We start from the raw sequence: 25,216 nt of genomic DNA, 5'->3' as shown, positions 1-25,216 counted from the left end.
TGAAGATTTGCCATTGAGATTGGTAATCCGGAGGTCAATGATAGTCTTTGGATATGAGTTTTGGGGGATGGTAACAAATTACAAGGAACTGGAATGATTGGGATGTAATGAAGTAGAAATGCTGCTTCTCTGACTTTTTTTTTAAGATTCTCCGACCCCAGCAGCCTCTAGTATACAAGTTATTACTGTCCATGTGGCTCTGTGAACACTGAGACGGATGGAGCTAGAACTGGTGTCCTGCTGGTTAGGATGCTGTCCCAAGGTCACATGCCCAGCCAGGCATCTGGGAGCTGGAGGATAAGCTTCCATGCTGGTTATAACCCCTATCCCAAGAAACCACTTATTATTCTAGACAGCTATAGTTCAAGGGGGAGTTGTGGGGAGGAGAAGAGAGAGTGAGAAATAGGGTTGTTTTTTTTCTTAAGAAAAAGTCAAGGACTCTGCAAGATGGATGGATTTTATAAATTACTTGTGCCATTTATATTATATGTTCTATATTATGTTGCCATTTACAGCTAAAATCCAGGTTGATCATTATGAAACAATGTTTAGTTTAGAAACTGACTCTATATTAGGGTTACATCATAAGGAAGCCATATTGCCATATTTTAAAAAACAAATTTCCAGTCACCTAAAAAGTTATTCCAAATGAGACCAATATTCTGCTCATGAGTCGAGTGTGCTATGTTTTATGTTACACACAGAAGTCATCAAGTCACACAAACTCAGACCCCAGGCCATGAAACAAGGAGTCCTTTTTCCTCCTCCTTTTATCTTAAACATTGCCAACCCCTAAACAAAATGAGCTCAGGGATGTGATTCCAGCGTCTCTGGGGCCTCCCCACCCTCTGATCCAGGCAGTCTGGCCTCTAGGCTTCCCACTCGGGCACGGACTCCACTGCCTGAGGCCTCCCTTGTATTTCCCAGAATCCACCAAGCAGGGAGACGGGAAGGTAGACCCTCTATGAATCCTGTGCCTCCCTGGGCTTCTGCTGCTTCTGTGATCTGCTCTGCTCTGATTGACACCAGGGTTTCATTCAGCCACTTGGTAGTTCTCAAGTCCCTCAACTCACACAAAGCCCAGTAAGAAGATGCCTTCGTTAAGAGTACCAGGGCAAGACAGGAAGGACTGTTAATGACTTTTCAACTTTTTGATGGTGGCAGAAGCACACCTACACAATGACCCAGTCCTGTTTTTCACTGTCAGTTCAGTATTCAAATTTAGGAGATATTCGACACTTGATTATCAAATAGGCTTGTGTTAGATAATTTTGCCCAACTTTAGGCTAACGTAAGTTTCCTAAGCATTTTAAAGGTGGGCTCAGTTAAACATGATGTTTGGAAGGCAAGGTGTATTAAATGCATTTCCGACTTAGTATTTTCAATTTACGAAGGGTTTATCAGGATGTGACCTTGACATAAGTCAAGGAGCACCTCTGCTGCTTTGGATGTTTACCAAGATAAGCCTTCACGGTTCCACACACAAAGGTACCAAAGAATCTCAGGAAGCATGTCAAAGGCACTTCTCTACAATTTCTGGAATCCGGTGCAGTTCAAGGGGTCTGGATTAAGAAGGGAAAGGCATCAGGGCTGACTCTTGTATTTATGTGATGCATCTAACTTTGGGGAAATATGTTGACTTTCATGTGCCCCAGTCCTCCTATCTGGGGAATAACAAATCATCTCCCTTCTCTGCTCATTGTGGTTCTAAATGAGTCAGTACATGTGAAGGTCCTGGAAGAATGTTTGGCAATAATAAGCACTCATTGAACTCCAACTGTTGTATAGATAAGATTCTATGTAGTAATATCCATTTGATTAACATTTGATCATTCCTTTGATATTTCATTTATTACTTTCTGCCAGCAGCATAAGACCTCATAACCAAAGGGTTCTGAGGTCTCTGCCCTAGTCCTCCCCAGCCCTTTCCAGGTGTCCTGAACCTGAAGAGCAGCCATGGTCACCTGCAGCCACGGTCTCCTCCCTGAGGGCATTTGTCTTCTGGTCATCAAAAGGGTACATCAGATTGGAGGGTTTTGCTGCCAACCTCAGAATTGAAATCGAGTATCACCTCAGAGCAATATTTCAGCATGTTTTCCCCCAAAGTAGTATTCAGAATAAACCAAGTTTTCACACTGGTTTTGACAAAATGTTGCTCACTCAGCCCTCTAAAGTGAATTATTCTTTGTGATAGAGTACCTTATAATTGGGATTATATTTGTATATTCTTGTTTTTAATGGATATTACAAAGTTCTTGATGTTAATTATAAAATGTAACTTACAATGAACAGCAAAACTAAAGATAAAAATGACCAAACCAACCAAAGATAATCGCAGTTGAATTTGGGACAAGAATTAAGTCTTGTACCATCTGCATTCACAAATACATACTCTCACAAACATGAAATTATATAAAAGTAATATTTTGTCACTGGATGTCTTAATTAGCATACTTCCATGACCACAAGTAGGGGTCTTCATTATTTGCTGTATATTCTGAGTGATAAAAACAAATCCCTCCTTGAACACTTAGATTTCTTTCCACACAGGATTATAAAAACTGCTAACATATTACTCTGAACATAGATACCGAAGTAAATATGAGGAAAGAAAAGACTTAAAAGAATAGACTGAAAATTACAAACATTTATATGTTGAGGTTTGCTCCTAAAATTATACACATGGGTGTGTCTTTTGCTCTAAGTGAGAAGTTATATATATGGGTCCAATTCAGCCATACATTTAATTTATGCAATCAATACACATGAATCCCTTAAGCTTTGTAAACTCTCTGTAGAGTAGGTTGTTCCTTTTCAGAGTTTAATAATGGAGCATTTGGGAAGTTTCACTGAATTCTATAATTATCCATCTCCACAACTCCCTCCGCATAATATTAAAGCATCTTCAGTCATATTTTTTTTTTCTTGCTCTAAAAAAACAACCTTCTGAAAGGTGCCAAGCTCATGTACCACCTCTAACACCAACATTTCCCTGGCCAGGTCAGCATGAAACTCTTTTTTTTTTTAATTTTTTTTTATTGGTTGTTCAAAACATTATAAAGCTCTTGACATATCATATTTCATACATTAGATTCAAGTTGGTTATGAACTCCCAATTTTACCCCAAATACAGATTGCAGAATCACATCGGTTACACATCCACATTTTTACATAATGCCCTATTAGTAACTGTTGTATTCTGCTACCTTTCCTATCCTCTACCATCCCCCCTCCCTCCCCTCCCATCTTCTCTCTCTACCCCATCCACTGTAATTCATATCTCTCCTTGTTTATTTTCCCATTCCCCTCACAACCTCTTATATGTAATTTTGTATAACAATGAGGGTCTCCCTCCATTACCATGCAATTTCCCTTTTCTCTCCCTTTCCATCCCACCTCATGTATCTGTTTAATGTTAATCTTTTCTTCCTGCTCTTCCTCCCTGCTCTGTTCTTAGTTGCTCTCATTATATCAAAGAAGACATTTGGTATTTGTTTTTTAGGGATTGGCTAGCTTCACTAAGCATAATCTGCTCTAGTGCCATCCATTTCCCTGCAAATTCTATGATTTTGTCATTTTTTAGTGCTGCGTAATACTCCATGGTGTATAAATGCCACATTTTTTTTATCCATTCATCTATTGAAGGGCATCTGGGTTGGTTCCACAGTCTAGCAATTGTGAATTGTGCTGCTATGAACATCGATGTAGCAGTATCCCTGTAGTACGCTCTTTTAAGGTCTTCAGGGAAAAGTCCAAGAAGGGCAATAGCTGGGTCAAATGGTGGTTCCATTCCCAGCTTTCCCAGGAATCTCCATACTGCTTTCCAGATTGGCCGCACCAATTTGCAGTCCCACCAGCAATGTACAAGAGTACCCTTTTCCCCACATCCTCTCCAGCACTTGTTGTTGTTTGACTTCATAATGGCTGCCAATCTTACTGGAGTGAGATGGTATCTTAGGGTGGTTTTGATTTGCATTTCTCTGACTGCTAGAGATGGTGAGCATTTTTTCATGTACTTGTTGATTGGTTGTATGTCCTCCTCTGAGAAGAGTCTGTTCAGGTCTTTGGCCCATTTGTTGATTGGGTTATTTGTTTTCTTATTGTTTAATTTTTTGAGTTCTTTGTATACTCTGGATATTAGGGCTCTATCTGAAGTGTGAGGAGTAAAAACTCTTAATCCAAACCTAACAGTGACCCAGAGAGGTTGCTAGAATATCTATGATGAAAAGGGTTGCATGTATAAAGGAATTTATTCTCAGCCCTGTGTGTGTATCCCAACATACTCATGCACATGTATGAGTACACACACACTCACACACACACACACACACACACACACTACCCAAAATCCCAAGACTTTAACCAGCTTCTTCATTATTTTGACAATTGTTTGTTGAGAAATTTAACTAAATTCATCAAAGACATACAGCCTAGAACAACAACAAATTCTTTTTTTTTTTGAGACTCAACTAATAATAGCTTATATTCAGTGCAGCAACTTCACCCAGAAAGATCCCCAAGCGCTCGATAGAATATATACATAGAATTAGCATCACTCACCCAGTGGAGGGAAGCAGTGGGATCCAGTAGCCATTCTTCACCTGCCATGGTACAAAGCCCAGCACAGTAGGATTTAAGAGCATGATCAAAGAGTAACTTTTCTAACTGAATCTCCAGGGGAACATAGGGTGACAGTATAATTATCCCAGTTAGAATTTAACCAGCCACAGAATTAATACTACCACTACTCTTGTAGGAAACAAAGAGACAGGAGAGGACTCAAAGGTCTTTAATGGCCCAAAGAGGTCAAGCCCTCAGTTTTATATCTCACCCCAGAGACACATGAAATATTTCCCCCATGACCAGGATGCTGTCCAAATCTGTCCCTTCTATTTTTTTTAACTAGACTAAAGAAAATAGTCATTATTTTAATAGCTTTTCTGTTGCTAAGGTTACCTGGAGACCCTAAAGCCCAAGGCCTCTGCAGGTGCCGCAGTCCGGCTGCAGCAAAATAACCGGGCGGGTGATGAGCAACTTGTGTAGATTGATACAGCAGGAGTGGGAGTCGTTTATTGTAGGACAACAGAGGTATTTATACATTCCACACAGCTTATCTTAATTAACATAAACTAGATACAGCAGTCAACCAATAAGGAATCTCCACACTTAATGGCTCACTGGCATTACTTCACAAACCACTCCTTCTGGCAAAATGCCAGGCGCCATCCTGACTTGTTTACAGACTCTAACATTTGCCAGGTGCCATCCTGACTTGTTTACAGACTCTAACATGCAGGTAATCACAGTGGAAGACAGCTTGGTCCCCCTGTCATGGTCATGGGAAGGGCATTGGTCCGCAGAAGGGCTGCCATGTTTCAAGCAGAAAGACATACAGGATACAGGAATGTCCTTGGAAGGTGAGGACTTGACTCCTCTGGTTGCTTTTCCATCAACTAAAACCTTTGGCAGGGGGAGTCTTGGTATGTTGTGATGGGATAGTCCCCGAGATCGTCCTTAGTCTCAGTCACAACAGCAGCAGTCACTGGAAGGCAGGCCGGGCATTTCTTCCTGCTTTGCACATTCTTGTCCTAGATACTCCCACATCTTGGGCTCCCGAAAATCACTGTGAGGGTCTGAAGGCCAGAGAAGCTATGAAGACAGCCCCACGCCTCCCTCAGAGGAGCAGCTCCAGGCCCACAGGAAATGCCCCACTACAACTATTTTGTAAGCTGCTTTATGAAAGTTGATCAAAAGTTTTCAAGTATTCGCACATCCTTAATTAGTAGCTTAGTGGGTACTTCCACCAAGATGCAGGAGGCACCCATGCCCTCAAGAGAAGCAGGCTAGATCTGGGCATTTTCTTCCTTTATGCCGGGAAGGTTGGAAGAATAATTTTACAATTAGATGACATTAAGGATGATGAAAGCCAGAGAGCGGAAAGCAGCCAGAATTAATTACTTACTTGAGGGTCTGCTCAGGCCTCTTTGGCTGTGTTCATGCTGATTTTATGATTTTATTAACCCGTGGTGTCCAGCTTGGAGAGAGCTCAGAGCTGCTGGAGGCTCCAAGACACCCTGGGGGTGGAGGGCTGAGGGTCCCCACACCCCCTCCTCCTCCACCCCAGCCTGGCTTCCCTCTGCATCCTTTGTACCCTCTCGCTAACTTCATGTGTTTGGTCACTAAGTGGACATGAATTTCTAGAAATAAAACTCCCTTTGAAGAATAGTATGGTTATACCCTCCAGCTCTCCAGCCCACCTCAGCTGCCTGAGGCCAGCTCACATGTCTACTTACAATGGACAGATGAGCATCAGAATAAATGAATAAATGACATACAAAAATCAAGCTCCTGGGGCTAGGGCTGTAGCTCAGTGGCAGAGCACTTGCCAATGTGTAAGGCACTGGGTTCAATCCTTAGCACCACATTAAAAATAAACACATAAAATAAAGGCAGGCTGTCCATCTACAACTACAAAAACATTTTTTTTTTTTTAAAGTCAAGCTCCTGTGACTCCTTTGCCCAACACATATTTAACCAATGTTGACTAAATGCTTTACGATAGACACAGGGAGCTCCTTGGGGAATAGGAGAAATATAAAGAAGTGCAATATGTGGCTATGACATGAAAACACACAAATGTAAATTTAAACAAGAACATAAATGCCATGCCTTCAGAAATAGCGTAAAACTATACACCATACTGAAAAATTCTGCTCCAAGTATAAATACTGCCATATAGTCAAGGTAAAAAGTAATTATTTAGAGAAACACAGGAGAATAATTACTTCAGTGCCTGTGTTTTGTATAAAAGTCATTTTGGGATTAAATCCATCCAATAAGACTAAATGTGTTCTAACGATGCCAGGACACTAATGAAATTTCTAGCATCCTCATGAGTTGGGTCAGAAGCAGCATTAACCATATTCAAATAGAAAGAAGCTGAGAAAAGTGCCATTTATTTTCAAAACAAATTTGAAGCTTCTTAAATTAAAGCAAGTATACAATAAAACCATAATTATTTAATAGAAAAACAGAAAAGCATATAGTAACACATATATCAGAAATATAGGAAAAAAACATGATTTCTGTGATTAAGCATTAAATAAAGCACTTAATTCTCTCTGTCCAAAGCAAAATTGGAAATGTGATAAGAATACAATTCCCTTTTCATAATGGAATGTCTCGTATTAATTATTTAGGTGTGATAAAATTTCCTTCTACAAGAAACTGTATTTGAACAATATAAAGGATATAGTTTAAATGATTTTTTGAAGTGTGTTGGAATTTTCATATAGTTTTTCCTACCTCAAGTCTTAATCAACATTTGGAAAGTGGCAACAATTCAATAACAATGGGCAAAATACATGAACAGAGATTTCCTCAAAGAACTTGTACAAATGTAAATAAGCTCATGAGAAGACACTTAACATCATTAGTAATCAAGGAAGCGCAAATGTAAGCCTCAGTGAAATCCTGCTATACATCCATCCCAAAGGTTTAAAGTAAAGACTGAAGTTCCAAAGATAGGCAGGAATGGGACAACTTGAACACTCATGCCTTGCTAGTAGGAATGCAAAATGGTAGAAGAACTTTGGAAAACAGTTTGATGCTTCCTTATAATTTTAAATACCCTTACCATGTGACAGAGAAATTCCATTCCTGGGTATTTACCCAAGAAAAATGAAAAATTAGGCCTATGTAAAGACCTGTTCATAAACATTGTTACTAACTTTGTAACAGAACCCAAAAATGGATAAAATGTAACTGTCCATCAACTGTTAAAGGGATAAATAAATGGTTCAACATCTATCCAATGGTAGGCAGAATTAATATTGTCAAAATGACCATACTACCAAAAGCACTATCCAGATTTAATACAATTCCAATCAAGATCCTAATGACATTTCTCACAGAAAAAAAAGGCAGTCAGAAAATTCATCTGGAAAAATAAGAGACCCAGAATAGCCAAAGCAATCCTTAGTAAGAAGAGTGAAGCAGGTGACTCACTATACCAGACCTTAAACTATAATACTGCGCAATAGTAACAAAAACAGCATGGTATTGGCACCAAAATAGACTGGTAGGCCAATGGTACAGAATAGAGGACACAGAGACTAATCCACATAATTACAGTTATATTATATTAGACAAAGGTGCCAAAAACATACATTGGAGAAAAGATAGCCTCTTCAACAAATGATACTAGAAAAACTGGAAATCCATATGCAACAAAATGAAATTTATCTCTCACCATGCACAAAACTCAACTCAAAGTGGATCAAAGACCTAGGAATTAAACCAGAGCTACTGTGTCTATTAGAAGAAAAAGTAGGTCCAAATCTCCATCATGTCAGAATAGGTCCCAAATTCCTTAGTAAGACTCCTGTAGCACAAGAATTAATATCAAGAATCAATAAATGAGATGGATTCAAACTATAAAGCTTCTTCTCATCAAAAGAAACAATCAGTGAGGTAAATAGAGAGTCTACAGCTTGGGAGCAAATTTTTACTACACACACATCAGATAGAACATTAATCTCTAGGGTATATAAAAACTCAAAAATCTTAACCCCAAAAAGCAAATAACCCAATCAATAAATGGGTCAAGGGACTGAACAGACACTCCTCAGAAGATGATATACAATCAATCAACAAATATATGAAAAAATGTTCAACATCTCTAGTAATTAGAGAAATGCAAATCAAAACTACTCTAAGATTTCATCTCATTTCAGTCAGAATGTCAGCTATTATGAAGACAAACAACAATAAGTGCTGGCGAGGATGTGGGGAAAAAGGTACACTCATACATTGCTGGTGGGACTACAAAATGGTGCAGCCAGTATGGAAAGCAGTGTGGAGAATCCTTGGAAAATTGGGAATGGAAACAATATTTGACCCAGCTACCCTCTCCTCCATCTATACCCAAAGGACTTAAAAACAGCATACTACAGGGACACAGCTACATCAATGTTTATAGCAACACAATTCACAATAGCTAAACTGTGGAACCAACCTAGATGCCCTTCAGTAGATGAATGGATAAAGAAAATGTGCTATATGTACACAATGGGATATTATTCAGCATTAAAAGAGAATAAAATCATGGTATTTGCAGGTAAATGGATGAAGTTTGAGAATATAATCCTAAGTGAAGATAGCCAATCCCAAAAAGACAAATGCCGAATGTTTTCTCTAATTTAAGGCTGCTGATTTATAATATGGTGGTGGTGGAGGGGGCATGGGAGGATTAGATGAACTCTAGATAGGGCAAAAGCAAAAAGGGAAGGGAGGAGAGGGAAGGGGACATAAGGGTAGGAAAGATGGTGGAATGAGATGGACACGTATGAAGACACGAATGGTGTGACTCTACTTTGTGTTGAACTAGAAATATGAAAAATTGTGCTCTATGTGTGTAATATGAATTGTAATGCATTCTGCTGTCATATGTAACAAATTAAAATTAATTTTTTTAAAGAATCTATCCAATGGAACATTATTCATAAATAGTTGACAAAAATCATCTCTACCTGCTTGAAGTTCATGTTTTCAAGAGTGAGACAGTGCCGGGCGTGGTGGTGCACATCTGTAATTCCAGTGGCTCAGGAGGCTGAGAGAGGAGGGTCGAGAGTTCAAAGCCAGCCTCATCAAAGGCCAGGCACTAAGCAACTCAGTGAGACCCTGTCTCTAAATAAAATACAAAAAAAAAAAAAAAAAAGGACTAGGGATGTGGCTCAGTGGTTGAGTGCAGCTGAGCTCAATCCCTGGTACCCACCCACCCCTCAAAAAAAAGAGTGAGACAAGTAACTAATAAACATATATGAATATTGGCAGGCAGTAAACTGTATTATAATGATCGTGGCATGGAAAGTTTAGGGTGCAGGCAGGTAAGACTTCTTAGGGTAGCTGGTCAGAGGTGACCTGTGAGAAAGCGCTACTGAGCAGGAACATGGAAGAAGAAAAGGAGTAAACCCAGCAATTTTCTGTGTGTATCTGGGAGAGGAAACAGAAAGTTCAAAGACCCCAAGGAGAGAGCAGCGGGGTGTGCTAGGTGATCAGACAGTCCTCCCGTGTAGAAGCAGGTCGACAGGTCGGGCTGGGCAGGGCTTAGTGAGAAGTAAGGTAGCACATGGACAGACACAAGGTCATCCTCTCTGTAGCGTGCTATAAGTCTCAACCTCCCAATCTTAATTCGATGGCACTAGAATTTATAACAACAATTTATATTTGGACACGATTGCATATAAATGGCAATGTCCTCTTTACTCTTCCCTCAGAGGAACGAGGCGCAAAAGCAGTTTTTGCACCACATTTAGTTTGCTGCTAACAATTAGCAAGTGGTTAGAAAAGCAGCATATATTTTTGAATCTCCAAGAAAACTTTAGAACTGGCTACCACATCTGCAGCAAGCCGGGAGATTTCACATAGGCTGTGCTGTTGCCATGGCAACACGGCACCACTCCCCTCCAGCAACTGTAAGAGCAAGGTGTCGACATAACATGCTTTAGTGATTTTACCATCTTCTGATGGAAGGGGGAGTCCAGGGAGATGTTATCTCAAGTAACGGCCGATTATTCTTGGAAAAACATTCTCAGAGGAATTGTAGTTCCTAAATCAGTCCTTTGTTTTCTCTTACTTAAGGAGCACCCTGGCTATGGAGGTCCCTATCTGGGATCTACCTTGCTTCCTTACTGCTTTCCTCCAATTCATCATTTCCCTGTTATTTATTGACCATCTACTATGTGTTAGAAGGGTGGAATGTCTTAAGTGCTGGAGATAGCGTGGTGGTTGAAGCCAACTCAATCCCTGATTCATGGGGCTCATGTTCCAATAAGGAAGACGGATAATAAGTATAAATGAATAAAGAATACAAGTGGAAGTAGTGATGACTGCTATAAAAATATATTATTATGTTACCAGAGAAAGAGAAAGAGTATAGGTCCCTGTGGTTTTAGCGGGGATGATCAAGGGAGAGTATGAATTGAAGGAATTAAGGAGGTGAGGAATCTCACACTGGGAAGGGAGAACCAGGGCAAGGACTCTGATGTTAAAACGGGTTTGGATAGTTTAAGGAACTAGGGAAATGGAAGTGAGAGGTTCAGTTTAGGGAGGGCCTAGTCATGCATGGAAAGGACCTTGGGTGTTATTTTAATATGACCAGAGGGTGTGAGTAGAGGATTGGACTGCTAACTGGAGAATGTTAAGAACCTTGTATATATTTTTAAAGCATTATTCTTCCTGTGGAGTAGATACTACATAATGAAAATATTGGTGAGAAGAGCCGAGCAGGAAGATTTAGAGGTTTCCTCTCTATTCTAAATTAGAGATGTTGATGACTAGGCTAGGGTGGCTGTCTTCATAAATTATGTAGCATTTGAACACAGCCTTGAAGGATGGGGTGTCCGGGTTATATTCATCTGAATGTAGAAATGAGATTACAAGGACTTAAGTAACCCACCACACAAGAAATGGGATTATTTTTCTGTGAAGTTACAAGTCTGAAGCTCTATAGTGCAGGATTCAAAGAAGTCTCCAAAGACACAGGCTCCTTTTTGTTTCCTACACCCCCGCCTTCAGCACGTGCCTCTCATCCTCTTGGTTGCAAGATGGCAGATCCACCTTCTGACATAGCAACCACGTTCCAGGTGGACAGAATAAGGAAACAATTCAGAAGAAGGAGTGTTGCTTATTGTATTGGAAAAGCAAAATTTCACAGAAATCCCCAAGGATCTTTTGCACCTGAATGATACAACATCACTAATCCAGAGGGCAAGAGATTCTGAGGATGGACATATCTCTAACTGGTCCATTTTTACCACAAAGAAAGTGGGGGCTGTGTTTTAAGAAAGAAGGAAAATAGAAATGATATTTGGTTGATATATGGTTGACCCATGCCAACTATAGATGGGTAGGGCTTACACAGGCATGAATGGGTGGAAAGCAAAATCACTCCAAAGAACAAAGAGAAGACACAAAGGAAACATCAACAAAAACAAAACCACAGGTATTTAAAAAGGAACTGGGGTAGTCAGAGAAGTCTCCGTCATCCAACTGGGTTCAGATCTAGGAGTGGGTCACTGTTAGAAAAATTGAGAAGGGTAGTTGAAGTCAGACTATGTGGGAGTTACAGGCATTTGGATTTTACGCACTAGACAAACTAACACTACTGAAAATTCAAAAGAATTAAAGGAAAATCAATAAATTGTCAGCACAGTAACAATCTCTAACCTCAGGGCCCTGGTGAAGACACACTGAGATAATTTGTGCAAAGTGCTTAGCCCAGTTCCTGGCACAGAGGCGCGAATGCCATTATTATATGATACACTGAGAGGGAGAAGGAATGCAGGTAGGGAGCCCAATTAGGAGGCTTTTGCTGAGTGCAGAGAGGAAAAGCAGGCCGGAAGCAAGCTGGATGAAAGGAAGGTTTTCATCATCTTAACAGCAAACATGTAAGAGCCACCAGACGAGTAAAAGAACGGGCTGCTTTGCACACATGGGAAGGGAGGGGATGGCAGAGCCAATGATGCTCGTTCTGATCATGTCACAGAGAAACGCTGATGTCAGGGTGGCAGGAAACTTCATGAATATATTAATTTGTGTTTTGTTCTAACTTTGGCAGAAACAAGTGAGAGGTGTGTTCCAGCCACCAAAGCAAGAATTCTTTGTGCTCTGAGTCTGGCCTCTCTGAACTTTCATGGGGCAAGTTCGCAGCGTTTTGTTGTAGGGCCAAAAGCACAGATTTAGAACACACGGCAGTCTCCCACTCAGGCTGTGGCTTGAGGAAGTTAGGTTTAGGTTGGGTATGGAATGAGATAAAAGGCCAAGAAGAGGAAAAAGGACAGAGGGCGGGTTTCCAAGGCCAACTGGGTACTGGTGGTTCTAGGAGGGGTGGCACCTGAGTCCTCCTCCCATAGCCCCAAAAGCTAAAGGGTTTTCTTCTGGGTTGACATAAAATCAGAGACCAAATTGCCCAAACTTGGAGGTGGGGTGCAGAACACAGAGGCCAGGCAGTAGGCTTGGTCCTGGCAGAGAGAGGAGCCATGGGGGAACCCCAATATGACAGATCAGGAAAGACTGTCTAATCCATGGATCTCCTACACCCCAAGAGTGGGGCCTGGTAGCGGTGCTGTCCCTCCAATTCAGTCCCAATATCCTGGAAACCGCACATCCTCCAGGACAGACCCTGGGGGGCGGGAGTAGGGGGTCCCTTTACTGAAAGCCTCATCTCACTGCTTCTGAAGATGGAGAAACCACCTTTACTCGTACATGTCTTGGGAGCCTAAGAGCAACCATTTGCCATTCTTGGAAGTGTCGAAGAGTCCAACAATACAGTGCTGAATGTTAAAGGCTTGATGATTTCCTACCACCAGCAGAACGGAGAAATTAACCATTCTAGCTCCTCACCTTGTGACCCCTCCAAACTTTAAAGATGACGAGAGTGAATGGCCGCCCAATGTCAGGGGCCTGGGGGTCATGTCTGCTTCAATCAACAAAAGCAGATCCATGTTACAGAGTCTAGATTTAAAATGTCATTTTAAGGTTTTATGGTCAGACCATAAAACAAAACAGATTTATGATATAAATAAAAGACAGCTCCTTTCCTTGGAGCCTGATCACAAAAAGCCTTCCTTTTTTTATCCTAGGTACTTTACTCTTTGGGGCCAATGCCCTTTGTCGAGGAGGAAAGTGTGTCCCCTCTTGCCCAGTGGGAAAAAGCAATAGACTGCCTGCTGGCTCCTCTTTTTTCTATGGAGGTCATCTTAATTGGTCCCAAGCTGATTTATAGAGAAAGAGACTGGGATCCTCACCTGGAGAATTGACTTCCATTATGATTGAAGAGCTGAGAAATGCTTCAGGGAGGGGAGACGCCTCCCACTCACTGCAGGGAAGAGCTCCCCTTTAACCTGCTTGCCCGGTGCAAGGAACATGCGCTGGAGCAAGGCATTTCTCCTGCAAATCAAAGCGCAGGAGTTGCCACCAGCTGCCCCTCCACTTTGCTCAGTCCATTTTTGGTTAACTAATTGAATTTTCCTTTTATATCCTCCATCCTCCTTTCAGGCTGGCAGACAGCGGTGCCACTGGCAGCTGACTTCCATGTCTGAATTGGCTGCCAGACCTGCCGCAGTCAACTCCTTCTTGAACTCTCTGTGTGCTAGTTCAGAGAGCGCTGTTCTACCATCGTCCCACCATGGCACTTCCAAATGGCTGGATATAATTGGGTTCAGAGGAGTTCAAAGCCATGCTCCAGCATCCTTGTATCAAAGCTCATTGAGCAACAGGGGAACCGTGCACTGAAATGCAGGCATGGGGTGAGGAGAGTTATTAGTGGAATACATTCAAATCTGTCACGCTAGATTCCTGGGTACACAACTGGTTTTTGGTTCAGCTTTTAAGAGTTCAGGTGTGGTCCCCAGGAGATGGCTTCTATAATCGCTGTAAAAATATCTCATTTGTACTAATGCACTTTGCCTATTTCATAGCAGATCCTTTTGAGACTAATTTACATTTTTTTTTAAATGTCAAGCCTTTCTCCAGAGATTGTTCATTCATTATATTTATTTTCTTGGACACGATTTTAACAAACCTTCCCCTGAAGAGCGTGTAGCTATTAACTTTACCGAACAGTCGCTCAAGAGAGAGTTCAAGGAAAATGGTCTGAGGGAGAGGACGGGGCCACGGCACCTCCAGGGCCTTCATCTGCCCCCAAACTCATTTCATTAGCTCTTCATTCAAGGACCAAGAGCCAGGGATAGGAAGGGCCTTCTATCATCCAGTGGGATGGCAGACTACAGCCAGGGCTACATGCTGGCACATTCTGATCCTAGTAGGCCATGCTTTGGGACCCCAAGAACAGAAATCACATGAAGAGAGTGACATCCAAGGATTCAGGAAAGGAATGAGGGAAACATGAATTATGTGGATGCCAGATGGCCACATTGAACACTCTAATTTATTTCTCATCTTTGCAATAATAAGATCCCTAGACCGCCCTGGGGGAAGTTCCACCTTCCAGAATACATGCTGCCCACCTTCAATAATAGCAATTAAAGTGATCCTAAATATTTCCGGAAAGTACCATGTTCATTGGAGGACTGCCCTCTAGTACTCAACTGATACAGGTCATCCTCCATTTGAATACCTTCAGTGCCTGGAAGTCAGCCTTCTCCTTTGTCAACAGTTATTACACAATTCTTGCTTCCTAGAGTTAAATTCTGTTCCTAGGACTTCATCATTTCAGCATATCATTTAAAGCAAAAGACAATTACTCACTCCTCACAAAAATAGCTCTTCCACTTAGAAAACCAGGCATTTTTATTGCTTACTCATCACACATACATTCCGCAAATATTTATTGAGCGTTTACATTCGGCCAGATCTAGGCTGGGAGCCGAGCCACAGTGATCGAGATGATGGTGTCCCTATCCTCACAGACCTCAGAATTCAGGGAGGAGAAATGACAACGATGCTAAATATCATATTTCCCTTTATTTGCTCCTCTTGAGATCAACCGTTTCATGTCCTTCAAAGCTTCCTAAATTAAAAAAAAGAAAAAAATCCTCCTCGTACCCTCTGCACGACTCTTCTATCATGGTGCCAGTGACAGGCACTTCAGAGAGAGAGAGAGCCGGGATCTTTGACATTGTGCCCTGTTGTGCTTCTTCTAGCATTTGCAGGGCACACTATGTCTTCAGATTTCATTTGTGTTTAAGGAAACCCATTTCTTCTTGTTCCTAAATACTAAGGAAGGGAAGGACACAGCCAGGATAGAGGAAGGGCTGGATTTGATTAATACAGTCAATCCCTTTTGCCAATACCACTGGAGGGGGCTAAACTCAGTCACCAGGCAGTTTTGGTGAGAGATCTTTTCAGAAATACTGCTCTCGGCAGGCCTTCGACAAGCCCACTTTGATCTCCTAGGCAATGCTGGCGATATCTGGAAATGGTAGCAGTTGTTTTGTGTTTTGTTTTGTTTTTTCATGCACCTAATTGAGAACATGTTTTATTCAAAATTAAGGGTCCTTGACACATTTACCTAAGTGATTTCAAAGCAGATTTAGCAAGAAAGGAAATAATACAAGTCCCAAAAGTGTCTGGAGCTCCCTTGTATTCACCTTTCTCTTGGGGCCAGCACTACTGAGCCTCTCAGACACATGAGGAACTTCTCCATCTTCAGTCAGGGCTTGTCCTGTTGTCACTGTGAATATCCTTCTGGAATACCTCATCTAAAGTAGTATCTGCCATTAGCATCTTTTCCCTTACCCTGCTTTATTTCTTTTTCTTATTAAAACTAAAGTTATATTGTTAAATATGTATGTATTTGTTTATTGTCCATCTCCTCCAGTGGACCATAAGCTCAAGGAGGCCAACAACTTTGAACCCCCCAAAACCACGCCTTGGATATGTCAGGCACTACATAGATGTTTGTTGAAGGACTGAATGGATGGACAGATGAATGGATGAACTTGTTAAGGGGAAGAAGAAATCCCTACACTGTCTGATCTCAGAACATAGGAGTCTAAGACAGAAAACTTCTAGATGTCCTGCAGAGCTCTATGCCTCGTGGAAACCAAAATTTGTGACTGCTATGCTTCTTCAGACCAGGCCAAATTGCAACAAATCCTTAAGTGTAGCTCTTCTCTCCTTTCTCTACTCCATCTATTTCTCATTTGACAGTTCTTCCCTACCTTTTTAGGAGCAAAGAAATAAATTCTGCTTTCTGATGCAGAACAAGTAAGTAGTTGCTATCTACTACCGTCTGCCTCCAATTATAGCTGCAGGCCCTTCTTTGTACATGAAGACCAGTCAAAGGTTGAGCCTCCTCCATCATTTCGGCAGCAAAGTCCACACACGCTTCCCCAAGATACCTGTCCTCTGTTATCCAGTCAACCACTCGTGATGGTACTGATGGGAAGAGGTTTTACAGATGTAGATAAAGCCCTGAGTCAGTTGGCCTTACAATGTGGAGGTCATCTGGGGTGTAGGGACCCTGACCTGATGAGGTGAGTCCTTTCAAATCAGAATCTTCTCTCTGGCTCAGAGCTGGAGGGGAAGCCAGTGATTCCAGCACAGAGGAGAGATGACACACTGTTGCTGGCTTGCAGGTGGAATCTCACACTTGAGAAGGCGTGCACATGACCTTGAACTGAGAGAGGGCCACTCACAACACACAAGTGGTGTTCATCCTACTAAAACTAAACCAAATCTGGCTGGCACCTGAATGAGCTCATGTGCCAAGACTTCCCTGCAGCCTACAGATAAGAGCTCCGACAGTCCACACCCAGATTTCCACCTTCCAAGACCTTTAGCAGAGAACTCAGCTGAGCCCCACCATATATGTGACCCACACCAGGTGTCTGAGCCACAGAATAGTGAGTAATACATTCATGTGGCTTTAAGTTACTTCATTTGTGATAACTGTTACACAGCAAGAGAAAACTAATACAATTGCCATCACTTTCATCATTACTAAATTCCACACATTGTGTTGAGCCCTTTACATGATCCTCTCATCTAATCCTGGCACCAGCCACAAGTTGGATAATACAAATACTCTGATTCTATAGGCCATGGGGTGAAGTTAATAGAGGATAGATGATACACACACACACACACACACACACACACACATCATCATCATCATCATCATCATCTTCTTCTTCTTGTTTTATATATATATCTTGAACAACAACAACAAAAAAACTAAGCAAGAGTTGATCTGGGACAGGCCATGATCCAATTAGGCAATTGGAGGAAAGAAAGAACACTCCCAATACTCTATAGGCCCAGAGATTACAGAGATTGTGTGTGTTTGTGCGTGTGTGTAAAAGATCAATTCAAATCCAGGCAGCCTGACTCTAGGCCAGTCTGGACCCAGATTCTGCCCTCCTTCAATCACCCTGCCCCAGGCCCCCCCAGGGACTCTCACACAGCTCCTCCTCTTCGGGTTCTAGCTGGGAGTGTTCTTTCTTTGCTCCAGTGGCCTAATGGGATCATGGGCTTTTCCAGATCAACTCTTGCTTAGTTCTTTCTTGTCCAAGAGCTATAGTCACAATAAACTAGAAGAGAAAGGAAATGTCTGGTGGGAGTGACATCCCTTGATGTGACAGACATTTCTGTATGTCACTCAAAGTCCAGCTCTCACCTGCTGCCTCACCAGGGAAGACCTCTTCCCAGGGATTCGGACATTGACACATTTCAGTCGTATTCAGATCGTGGGCTCACAAGCCTGAGGATCCACTTTCCAGTCTTCAAATTGTAGACCTGACCTCAGCGTCGTGAGGTGCCCACATAGTAGCCATAGGGGAAGCCTGGCTTTAGCTGCCTCTTGAGAAATCTCTCTCTCTCTCTCTCTCTCTCTCTCTCTCTCTCTCTCTCTCTCTCTCGTGTGTGGTGTGTGTGTGTGTGTGTGTGTGTGTGTGTGTTAATTAGGAAGACACTATTGCTTTCTGAAGGCTTCCTTCATCCTGGTCTTCACAACCCACACGTAGCCTTCATATTTCAATATCTTAACCTAGAGCTAACCAGAAAGGCTGAGTGCAAAGGGATTTTAAAAGTGCTGTCCCTTGAGAATAGAAGTCCCTTAGCTTTTAGATAGTGAGTATCCCAGAGAAGATGATACTCTATGGAAAATATGCAAGATTTTGAGAAAAATAGCAGCATTTTTCACTGATAAATTTTTAATAGTAAAAATAAAATGTCCTTGTGACTTTAGAAGTTCCTTACCCTTCCTTGATTCAAATAAAGTCAACAGATCACACAGTTTCTTGGAAGTAGGATAACACTCTGAGCAGAGAGCGGGCAAATGCATACAGATGTGGGTTTGGGCAATTCCTTAGTAATGGGAGTGTGGCCCACACCTGCCGCTATCAGGCTCCCCATCAGGGTCGACTTGGGGTCAATTTGAAGTTGTGTTTATAAAACAGAGAAAAGTATTTTCCTTTAGACTTTGGTAGAATTACAACAGAATACCATTTACCTTAGGAACATTCCAGACTTACATGATCTGTCTCAGCAGGCTCCAAACTTAGGTCTGATCCTCAAGAATTTTATGAATCCTATGGATGGGGGGGCGTCATTTTCTTGGGAAAGGGGGTTCATTTCAGTTACACATGATAATACCTGACAATGAGGAGACAACAGTTCATACTCTCACAGGTGTGAGGTATGAGTGAAGGATTCTGGGGACACTGCTAGGTCAAGGAGTCAGATATGTATAGTGGGAAATGTTTGTGACAGAAATCAAGGAATAACAGATCTCACAGTGGGGTCTCTCTTGCCTGGACTTCCAAACCTAGAGTGCAGTTGATTTTTTTTTTAAACTCCAAACATAAAGAAGTGTTGTAAGTAGTTTAAATATCTAGTAATTCTTAACCCTCTTAGAATCTATTCATGTGGAGGGAAATACAGCATGATGTTCAAGCAGGACTGCCATAACAGAATTGGGTTCAAATTTCGACTTCACCACATTGGTATACATCGGCACAAGTAATTTAACTTTTGTGCATCTACTTCTTTTTCTGTACCATGAAGATAAAAGTGTTACAAGACTGAAATGAGGTCATGCATATCCACTTAGAGACACTGAATCACTTCTGACTAGCACTCTTACTATTAAAAGGGGAACAGTCTCTGACATCAAGAAAACAGAGAATTAGCAAGTGATACATGAATCACATACATGGAACACACTGAAAATGAATAAAGAAATAATGAATAAAGAAATAAAATAAAATGAATAAAGAAAGATAATTAGACTGTGATGACTTAAAGGAAATACGGCAACAGAAGAGGTCAGAGGAATGAGAAAGATTGAAAAGAATCATCCTCAGAGTCTCCCACTGAGGCCCAGGTTCTCCTTTCCTGATTCCTCACACACAGGAAATAGAACTGCAGAATCGGCATCCTTCTTCCCAGTTACGAGCATGGCTGGTCAGGAGAAGCCACAAGTCACCCAAACTAGTACCATGTGCTATGTCATTGCACTCTGGCCCTCTTTGGCAACTTACGTAATGCTCCCCCACCTTTTCTCCAGAAGGAGGAGCCAGATAGGAATTTCCGGGGTAAAACCTATACCAGAGACCCGTCAGAGACTATATTCAGATTGGAAACTCAGAACTGGAGAAGTCTCCAGTCTATCCAGGCAATACCAGTAAGAGAAAAATGACAGACGAAAACCAAAAGGCAACAATAGCCTTAAAAATATAAGTTGCAAGACTAAGAACATAAAACATGAAAACTTTAGGTCCACACAGATGTGAGAAAAAAATGCTAAATAAGTTAACAGAAGACCAGGCTAACTTTAGCACTCCAGTCTCAAGAGATGAACAAGAACCAGAGGTGGAAAGCTAGGTTGTCTGGAGTTAGCAGTCCCAGATCTAGCAAATAAAAACACATGACTCAGAGTTAAACATGAATTTCACATCAACTGAAAATATTTTTTAATATCAATATGTCCTGTGCAGTGTTTGGGAAGTATTTATACTGAAAAGATATCTGTAGTACACCTGAAATTCAATTTAATTGGATAGCTTATATTTTACCAGTGACCCTGTCTGGTTAATCCACTAGCCATTTGGTAGTTTGTGGCAACACTAGATTCCTATTAATCAGATGTTAGAAAAAGCAGGGGCTGGGAGGAGTTTGCAGCACCAAAGAAAAAAGTTAAGATTCACTGTGGTTGGACATGCCAAGAGCAAATACCCATGTTAGAGTTGTGAATGTGAAGTGAAAACGAAGACTCAGGAAAAGAAGTTAGAGAACAGGAGATGTTTTCTATCACAAAGTGCCAGAAGGATGTCTCACCCTAAAGCCAGCCAGAGTGTGGCTTTATCTGGAGTTCCTCTTGAAGTTCTGGAACTTTCCACCTTGATTCTCAGCAATCCCCATCCTCCCTCTCCTCCTAACAGGAAATGGACACTTTGATATTTAGATAGTTTTCCCAGTTGGTAAGCTTTGGTGCAACCTACTCTACAGGTAGCCTTTCTTGATATGGATAGACTAGGTCATGATTTATGCACTGATTCAATAAATATATATGGAGTGCCTGCTATGCATCAGTGTTCTCAGGGCAGACATGCTTATGCTTATCAAATGTATGTTGGACGCAGCCCCCCTGCATCAAATACACTAAAATGGCTTCTTAAAATGCAGACTTCTGGGCACTATACCCGTTATAAGAACCTATAAGGGGCCAGGCACTATGGCATCAGCCTGTAAGCCCAGCAGCTCAGGAGGCTGAGGCAGAAGAATCTCAAGTTTGAAGCTAGCCTTAGCAACTTAGTGAGACCTTGTCTCAAAATAAAAAATGAAAAGAGCTCGGGATATGGCTCAGTGATAGAGCACCCCTGGGTTCAATTCAGGGGCAGGGGGATGGGTGGACCCATAAGGGAATCTGGATATTTGCATTTTCCTAAGTGCTTCAGATAATCCTTAGATTCAGAATCACTGATCTATCAACTGTGTAATGTGAGTAGATATGTCAGTGTCCTTGACTTATGAGAAGTAGGAGAAAAGCAACAGGTGACCATGACGTGTAGAACGCTAAATGTGGTTAGGCTGGTACCAGAGGAGGTGAAGGACTTGCCTAAGCCACGTGGCTTGTGGAAGTCTAAGATGGGACATGCATCAGTTTTCTATTTCAAAGTGCAGCTCTCATCCCACTGTAACTTGGTCATTCCAGAACCTCGACCCCCCCAAACATGAGTGTATGAGTGTACACAGATGTCCGCTTGTGGACACGTGTTTGCTCCACGTACATATGCGCATGCGCACGTATCCGTCAGCGCTGGGCACCTAGCAGAGACCCTGTGACGACGCAGCTGTATGATGATGGGCTGAACCTTTCCAGCAGAAAAGAATGCCTATCCATAAGCACGGGTGCTTTATTCTCAGTCTTCTGCGAGCTTGATCTAATGCTGGTGTGTGCCTTTATTTTAAGGCTCATGAGACCTCGCTGCCAACAGAAGGTGCTCTTGATGCTCTGAAGTCGGTGGCACGGTTCCACCCTGACACACCCTGCCACTACACACGGAAGGAAAATCACGCTCCCTTCAACAGCACCTGCGCTGGGAGCTGCTGCCGGCTCTTCACTGGCAACATTTGCTTTTCCCCATCATATCAGAAGCCAGGAGAGGGCTTTATTCCCATTTTGCAGGTAGAAAGACTGAAACAGAGAAAGGATGAGTAAGTTTTCTTTTGAGACACTAGAGATAAACATTAGTCCCAACTGAGAGCAAATCCCCACCTCCTGGCTAACTCCAAGAGTGGAATTCCTGGAATTCATGGGACTCCTTCCTCATTCCCAGCTTTCTCCTTCCTGTGTGAAGCACATTGGACCCTCCTTCCTAACTTCCTCACTTGAGCTCTCAAATCAAGGATGGCAGCAGAATGGAAATCCCAAAGGAAAACATTCAGAAGGAGGTTAGAATGAAGAATGGTCTAATATCTATTTAGTGCTCTGTAGCTTTCAAGGGCCAAGTAGAAAGACAACCCCTGATTGGACTAATCTCTACAATAATCTTACACAATAAATATCTCCAGTATCATCTGTCCCATTTCATCAAAGAGGTCAGGGATGCCCTTGAGATCCAGCAGATGAGAGGGGCCAAACTCTGCTTGATCCCAGAGTTCCCCTCCTGGAATAAGCTTCCCAGTGGTTCTGGAGAAGGTTCTCAGGTTGGAGGGTCCTTCTCTCTTAGTCTCTCAATTATATGAGTTGGATGCTTCTTTTGCAAAACAGCATTTGTCCCTCACCCCCACTGCAGAAGCTTAGCAGGGCCTCACATTTTTTTTCATTTAAAATCCCAAATTCCCCCAGTCTGACAGCTACTAAAAAAGTAAAAGAATTATAGTTGAACAGGAACATGAAACACAGCCTATCAAAGATGCCCAGATTATTATAAACCTAGATTATTATAGCTTCCTCAGGTTTTTTATAAGTAGAGCATTTTTAACTCATGAGAAATATTCTTATATATACATATATGTATTTATAGACACTCCCTTATAATAAACACAGAAGCAAGCACACTGTTCCCAGAATCTTTGGCTTGGCTAAAATATGATGATATTCTTAGTTCTTAGTATGGGGGGTGGAAAAAGCCTCTGAACACTCTGGGCTTTTTATAGCTCTGGCTCCTGGGCAGCATTCCCTGCAGTAGCAGCCCCGGATAGCAAAGGAGCCAAATAATGCTAATGGGGCAAACAGAATGTAATTGCTTATGTGTGCTGGTTATATCCTGAAACAAATTGTTTCTTAATGCTGAGGTCAGACAGGGTTTAATTAGGAGAAATACAATTGGTGTAAAATTCTGCAGCAGGCTGCTTGTTTGGTGTCATGCCAAGTCAACATCTAGTCTCTCCAAATGGAAATTTTCATTAGAGGCCATTGGCAGCCCTAGTTAGGCTGAGTTTCAACTTTTCCGAGTCTCCTGGTAGTGCAAACCTGAAACTCAGCATATCCACTGCCTAATAAAGGGCTGTCCCCCTTGCATTCGCAAACATTTGAACATGTGCACACTGTCTTTCTCTGTTTTTCACATATCCAGCTGCCCCAGTTTCCCCACTAGCAAAACACGCATTTCCCACGGGAGCTGGATGAACCGAAGCAATCTTCTGCTTTTTTTGACCATTCTTCCTCCTCCCCTATTCCCATGTTAATTATACTTAATCTTGGATCAGCATATTATTGCTTCAAAAATATTTTCATAGGCATCAATTCATCCAATCTTACCAAGAAACAGAGCGGTGAGTGGTTTGTATATTTATGAGTAGCAGACTCATCGAAGGTCACATCTAAGATTGGCTAAGAATAGATCTCAGACCTCCGGATGGTTGGCCCTGGGTGTGAGCTGAACCACAGAACCTAGTGCTTACACACGCTGAAAAATCTGTATTTGCTCATGTCAGTGAAACACATGCGAACTCGACTCTGTTTCTCCTTTCTTTTTGCAAGAGTGAACGGTGCTATTATTCAAAGCTGCACAAATTTCCCCAAGATTTTGCAAACATTCTTTATTAGATGTGACCCTTTCCTTTGTTGTCCCCCGTTTCATGCGTGTCTTCTCGTACACTCAAAGATCTCGATTAATGCCTTCGGCAGTCATACTGCTATTTACATTAATTTTAAGAGCCTAGACCTTCACACCTTCAAGGATAAGCTTTTATCAGTGTTTCTAATATAAATCTTGTGTCTCAAAAGTGTTTAATTTATTTGGAAAATTTTGCTTCCAGGCTGTAGTGGTTTTTTCTCTCTTTCTCACTCTCTTCTTTCTTCCTTCCAGCTGAAGGCAGTTTTCATTATAGTGACAAAGACCCCACTATGTTAAAGAAAATTGCACAGAGAGACCCCAAAAGTCCATCTACCCAACAAAAATCTAAGTCATTTTCCCCTGCAGTATCATATCAGCAGTAACCGTCATGGGTTTAAAGACATATGGGACCAAGTTTTCATTTTTATATGTGATTCTGATTTGCAGAGACTCAGGTTCCTTGTGAGTTGAGCTACCTTTCATTGTGGTGCTGGGCCTCTGGGTCCATGGTAATGTGTCTGGTTAGGGTCAAGGGAAAGCTCTGCACAGGGCAAGCAATTATTAAGCAATCCCTTGTCCTCAGCCTTGCTGAGCCGGAAGGCCATGAGATCTCACTGAAAGGAGGGGTCAGGGGTTTCCCAGCTGCCCAGGACTCTGTTCCAGAGTCTGTGAGACGGAGAGTTATGGAGCTCTCTTGCCATAGACATATGACATAGATGCAGATTCCTTGCAACCCTGCCTTCCCACAAACTGACAACCCACTAGAGTCACCTTGGGCTTTAGACCACAGATGCCACCACTACTGTACATCAACCTTATACCAGAGATGCAAAGCACTCTTGAATTTGCATCTACAGGATAGAATTTTCTAGTATTTTAAATTTTTCTTGTGTTACCATGTGTACCATTGAGCCTTGCATGAATTTGTCCTGAAATGGTAGATTCGTTCCAGCGCAATTGATACACTAGGGAACAAGTTGGGGTCCAATGTGAATTTTCATTTGCTGATGCTCAATTTTGTCTCTGAGAAACAGAACACTGCATGCAGCTGAGCTGAGCTGCATAAAATACTGATGCCTGATGCAGTGGCGCTTGCCGGTAATCCCAGCGGCTTGGGAGGCTGAGGCAGGAGGATGGCAAGTTCAAAGCCAGTCTCAGCCACTTAGCAAAGACCCTAAGCAACTCAG

The sequence above is a fragment of the Marmota marmota genome, unplaced genomic scaffold (genome assembly GCF_001458135.2).
Source record: "Marmota marmota marmota unplaced genomic scaffold, marMar, whole genome shotgun sequence".
In the NCBI taxonomy this organism is placed as follows: domain Eukaryota; kingdom Metazoa; phylum Chordata; class Mammalia; order Rodentia; family Sciuridae; genus Marmota; species Marmota marmota.
This window is presented reverse-complemented; position numbering follows the sequence as displayed.